This window comes from Mesocricetus auratus, unplaced genomic scaffold, assembly GCF_017639785.1.
Source record: "Mesocricetus auratus isolate SY011 unplaced genomic scaffold, BCM_Maur_2.0 Super-Scaffold_100026, whole genome shotgun sequence".
NCBI lineage: Eukaryota > Metazoa > Chordata > Mammalia > Rodentia > Cricetidae > Mesocricetus > Mesocricetus auratus.
In genome coordinates, this window is record NW_024429207.1 from 9,861,106 (window position 1) to 9,867,110 (window position 6,005).

Here is a 6,005-nt window from a genome sequence, read left to right on the forward strand (position 1 = left end):
TTCTAAATGGTTTACAGTAATCTTGAATGTTGAGAAAAGTGCTAGGAAATCACCACAAATTACTAGTTAATCTTTTTAGTAACAAAGTGACAAAATCCTAACGATATAATGACAACAAAAGAATATGCCATATTCAATTTGAATTTTTTTTTTTGGTTTTTCGAGACGGGGTTTCTCTCTATTGTTTTGGACTCTGTCCTGGAACTCGCTTGGTAGACGAGGCTGGTCTCGAACTCACAGAGATCTGCCTGCCTCTGCCTCCTGAGTGCTGAGATTAAAGGCATGTGCCACCAATGCCAGGCTCAATTTGAATACTTATTTCAGGTATGCAGTGCAAAAATAAGTACTGCCATAGAGTGTTACCTCCTAACTTAAATATATATTTCACATAAAGCTAAAAATGTTTAATGTGCCATGTAATATATGCAGTGATTTTTCTTTGTCAAGTATAACATTTATGCAAATTTTGAATAAGATTCATAAATTCTATAACAAATTTTACCATAGAAATTAGGAACTTTGGCTATCTTTGGAGTCTAAGTCTTCTTTAATATCACAGCCAAAATTTCCTGCTTTGCAGACACTAGATTTATTTTTAAATGATGTGAATTAAATCTGTGCTTAGAGAACAACTTTGAAATATAAAAGCAAAACTGGGAATGGAAGGATTTTACTGTTTTGGCTAAAGTGAAATGTTCTGTAGCATTCATTGCTGGCCCATCCTCTGGTGAATATTTTCCCTATTGTATTTCTCTTTGGCTTGCCACGTGGGGACTATGAACTCAACTCTGTGTAGCAGGAAATGTTACATGTTCTTTCAAATAAATGAAAAAAATCAAAATGGCTTTCTTTGTCTAGAGAAAGGAAAAAGAAAAAAAAAAGCCTGTAGATCCATGTTGGATGACCTCTCGTTCCTTTGCAAAACTTGTAAAGGGGTAAATGAATACAATAAAATTTCTTTGTGATTTTCATTTTAGGCCTCAGTCATCTCTCAGGAGAAAGAAATCTTTTCTATGTAAATATGCATAAAAAACGAAAAGAAATGGAAATTCTATTAGGACTCTGTAAGTAGAATTCTTCATGAATTAAAAGAATTTATATTTAAATTATATTTTCTGCTCTCCAAAGATACCAAAATTCAAGAATTTAATAAAGATAGAATCAAAATCTTAACAATGAAACTTCAAAATAAGTGCCCTTAGATTATGCCTTAAACAAATGAAGTAAAAAACCTGAACCAAACACAGCAGAGCTTGGCACTGCCTGTATTCTTTGATGTTGGCAATAAATTTCCAGAGATTTCAGAAATAAGCTTCCTCTATGATGATCCCTTTATACTTCAGAGGAACATGGCAGTGTTTGCTTTTTATTGTGTAAACATCATGCTGACTCTGACACCATTTATTGAAAAAGAGAAACATGGTAATTCTACTTTGCCTGTATCCAACTTAAGGATATAGATCATGCTAATGATAGCAGTTGAATGATACTGTGAAGGCAAACTTATGAGTAGCCAGATGAAAGATCATTCATATGACCTCTGCTCTGTAACACTACACTGCTGTGAGAAGGAAATGTACCAGTGAGTTAAAAAAAGATGGTGAGCTCTTTACAAAGACATACAAAGTTCTGATAAGTATTATGCTATTCCTGTTCATTTCTGAAATGATTAGGTATTGTATGCACTTCTTGTGAGCATGGCTTCAGATCAAGTTGTACTGCATTTTAGACTTTATTCATTGATTTTTAAAGTGTCTAGAATAAAATGAGTAAAAGTATGTAGGAATTTTACATTGAGTGATGAATTCAAGTCCAATAAATATTCTGGTTTTTAATCAAGTAATGTTCAACACGATGATGCTCCAGCAGATACTCACATAGGTGTATAGTATAATCGCATATCCTTACAGTATTCCTCTGTCCATGCTACTGAAGATTAGAACGTCTGTGTTTGTGGGAAGGGGAACAAAGTTGTGTACATGTGAGTGGGCAATTCTATGGATGCTTAAAGTTTATGTCTCATGTCTTCGTTAATCATGTGCCAGTTTGCTTATTGAGGCAGAGTCTTCTACTGAACCCAGAGATAGCTAACTTTTGTTAGTTTAGCTAAACTGTTCATCCCAGGAATCTCATGCGTCTGCCTCTAGAGTGTTGTGATTGTATGTGGGTCACCCCATGCGTTCTAATTATCTCAATTCCAGTCTTTTCGTTTGTTTGTGTGTTGGTTGGTTGGTTGGTTTTTCGAGACAGGGTCTCTCTGTGTGTAGCTTGGGAGCCTCTCCTGGCCTTGACCTCATGGAGATTCACCTGTCTCTGTCTCCCAAATGCTGGGATTAAAGGCGTGAGCTACCACTGCCTGGCCCTGAATTCCAGTCTTTATGATGCATACCAATCAGTTTATCCAATGGGACTTAACCCTGCCCCTAGAATATTTTCCCAGAATGATATTATTATTTATCATATTGAGATAATTCTCTTAAGTTATAAGTTTGGGAGAAGAATATGACTCTAAATTCTGATTTTGAATAAAAATAAGTTAGTAGTTACCTAGTAAATAGGAAAGTATATATGTAGATAGGACCAGCCCAAAAAACTGTATGATTTCTTGTAGCTAATTTTTCTCATTTCCCCCATGTGACTTCTAGCTTTAGGGAAGAAAGTTATTTTTCAGTTTTACTTCTGACTAATCAACACCATGGTAATTACGTTAGGTATTGTCTGTTTGCACTTCTGCATTAGCTATGAATGTTGTGTAAATTTCTCACCTCTCATCCTGTCCTAGTTTTCACTGGCATCTAAAGGACTTTGCCCTTTGTGAAAGAATCAGTAACCCAGCTATTCTTGACTGCTTACATACCCGAGTGTTTTTCAACACTTTCCCATATAATCTCTATCCCAACACCCTAAGAGCTCAATAAAGGTTGTTGATTGACAACTTCCTTCCTTGAAGAGGTTTTCAGTATATTTCTAAATCTCAATATTTTAAATTTTAACTTCATGAATGGGCTACAAATAGGAAAAAACAGCTTAAGACATTTCAATATGTTACCAGGAGAGACTAAGATCACAGGATTATTTAAAATATTGAAAAATGCAAGGGAGCCTGGTTTTTACTTAAATTATCCAATGCTTCTATCTTGACATCTTGTCCGACATTTAAAGATTTAACTCTAGTGTTTACAATCTGATTACAAACAAAAAGTGCCAACGTAGCCATTCCTGATAAAAGCAAGGTTAGGCAAAGGACACATCAAATTTTGTTCAAAACAAGAAAGTTAACTGGGAAATACACATGAATAAAATAGATAAGATACAAAAGCTTTGAAATAGGACATTTTGAAGTCAATATGTTTTGAAATTAGAATGTTTCTTTCAAAATGCAATCATTTCAAATTCATAGAGCTTTATTTAGCTAATAAAAATGCTTGCTCAACAACTGCAAAATGCCAGACCTTAATGAATATTTAGGGATGGCATAAAGGATATATTTAGTTGTAGCTTCATCAGAAGACATGGCAAAATATGGAGAAATTATAGTTCTATATGACATATGTCATTTTGCTTGCTGAAACAATCTAAACTTAGAAACCTTTAAAACTGAAAGACTGTAATATGGCATCATACTTAAGGAATAAATATATGAATTATATTCCATTTCCTCAAAATTTAATTGTGTATGCAAATGTATTGAATGCCTATTTGTTACCAAGTTATTTATGTTTTTATTATGAGTTATTGCTATATTAGTTAATGATTACACAATATGCTGTTGGTATCTTGGGGTAACTCCTTGCTAGTTTTCTTCTGTCACCTGATCCTTGCACTCTTGGTTTCAATTTTCTTTTCATCCACACTTAGGAGCCTTGTGACATAAAAACATAACTCTGGGCTCAAAAAGTGTTCTGAAAATGGGCTGCCCATTCATGCTTGATTTCTTTGCAAAGAGTTCCCAAAATATGTGTTCTTCAGCATTTGATATTAATTTCCCAATAGTAAGAGTTATTGCTATTTTGTTATTCTAAAATTAGTTCCTAGTCCTCAGATGCCACATCATTTAGCCTATCATGAAAATGTTCATGTTCACTGTGAATTGCAGCCTCTATCACGAGTGCTACCCACATCTCCAGCTAAACTCCTGTTAATGCACTTCCTTGCTACTAAGCATGTAGCAGCATCAGAAGTCAGAAATGCAGCGCTATGCATTGCAAATCTACAATTCAAAAATATCGATACCTGAACCATAAAGAAAAATTAAAATTTAAGAGCCAGTGATCTAGGTCTACCCTCCATCAAACAGAGAATGCCTATTCCTAATCTTCAGTTCTATTTCTAAGATTTTGGAAGTCATGCCTGGCTGTTCCTGGATGACCTTTTCACATATACTCAGTTCTTCTTCTTAGTTCATAACTCGCCTTTATCAGGGCAAGGTAAAAAACCAGTTAGATCAGTTAGATACTCCATAATCACCAAGGTTATTCTATTTAGTTTCATTTGCCCACTTGAAGGTACTGCACCCAAATAAATAGCATCTTTTTAAAAAAATAATCACTTTAAGATCTGAAAAGTAGCCACTCTAGTCAGCTAAGCAGGTACTCTAACTGCAGATTTCATCTCTCATTACTGTTCTGTAAACCAAACCCCTCAATTTCACTGCCAGCTCTTTAGCAGTGGCCTCCACTTCTCTCTGCCCCTACCTCCAGTGGATTACACAGATCTTATTCTGCAAACTTCCTTCCCCCTACACATAACACTATCTCAGCCTCCAACTCCAGTAGGCTTTCCATGCTCACAGGCTCCCTGCCAGAGAAGCAGGTTGCCTTACTGTGGATCTTTAACTCTCCCTATTCACCTGTAAATCCAATCCCTCAATCTCATGCCCAGCTCTGCACCAGATCACCTGATATGGCCTCCCCCTCCTGTTTGCCCCCATCTCCAGTGGACAGTGGAGATCTTTTCCTCCTTGAGTTTGCTTGATTACAGTTCAGAGGTTTAGTACATTATTGTCATAGGGAGAATCAAGGCAGAATGCAGGTAGACATGATGATAGAAAAGGAGCAGAGGGTACATTTTCACTGACCAGTAACAAGAAGTATATTGTCACACTGGGCATGGCTTGAGTATATATGAGACATTAAATTCTGCCTCCACAATGACATATTTCCTCCAATAAGACGACACCTACTCCAACAAGGCCATACTTCCTAATGGTACTACTTCCTTTGGAGGGACATTTTTTTCAAACTATCACACAAACTGATATTAAGAGACTTCAATACCCTATTCTTACCAAAAGACTGATAATTCAGACAAAATATAGACAGAGAAATGCAGGAGCTAATTAAAGTTATAAACCAAATGGGCCTAACAAGATATTTATAAAGCATTTAATACACAAGCGCGCGCGCGCGCGCACACACACACACACACACACACACACACACACACACACACCTTCTCAGCAACTAATGGAACTTCCTCCAAAATTGATCACATACAAGGACACAAAGCAACTATCTACAGATACAAGAAAGCTGAAATAACACCCTCCATCCTATCAACATAGATTATAGCTGAATATCAACAACAGATTTCCAAATGAACAACTCACTGCTGGATAGAAACCAATAATGTGTCAATATAGAAGTTAATCAAGAAATTAATGATTTTCTAGAATTGAATGAAAAGGAATGCACAAACATGTAGGAAACAGTGAACACAGTTCCAAAAAACAAGTTCATAACAATAATTAGATGCATAAAAAATTGGAGTGATCTCATACTAGTTACTTAAAAGTATACCTGAAAGCTCTAGAAAATAATAAAAAATTATATCCAAAAGGAATATAATGCAACAAATAATTAAACTCAGGCCTGAAATCCAAAATTCACAAATTAGAAATATAAAAATGCAATTCAAAGAAATAATGAAACAGAGTTGATGCATGAGAAAGTTGAAAAACCGGACAAACCCTTATCTAATTAACTAAAAGATAGAGAGAGAGCATC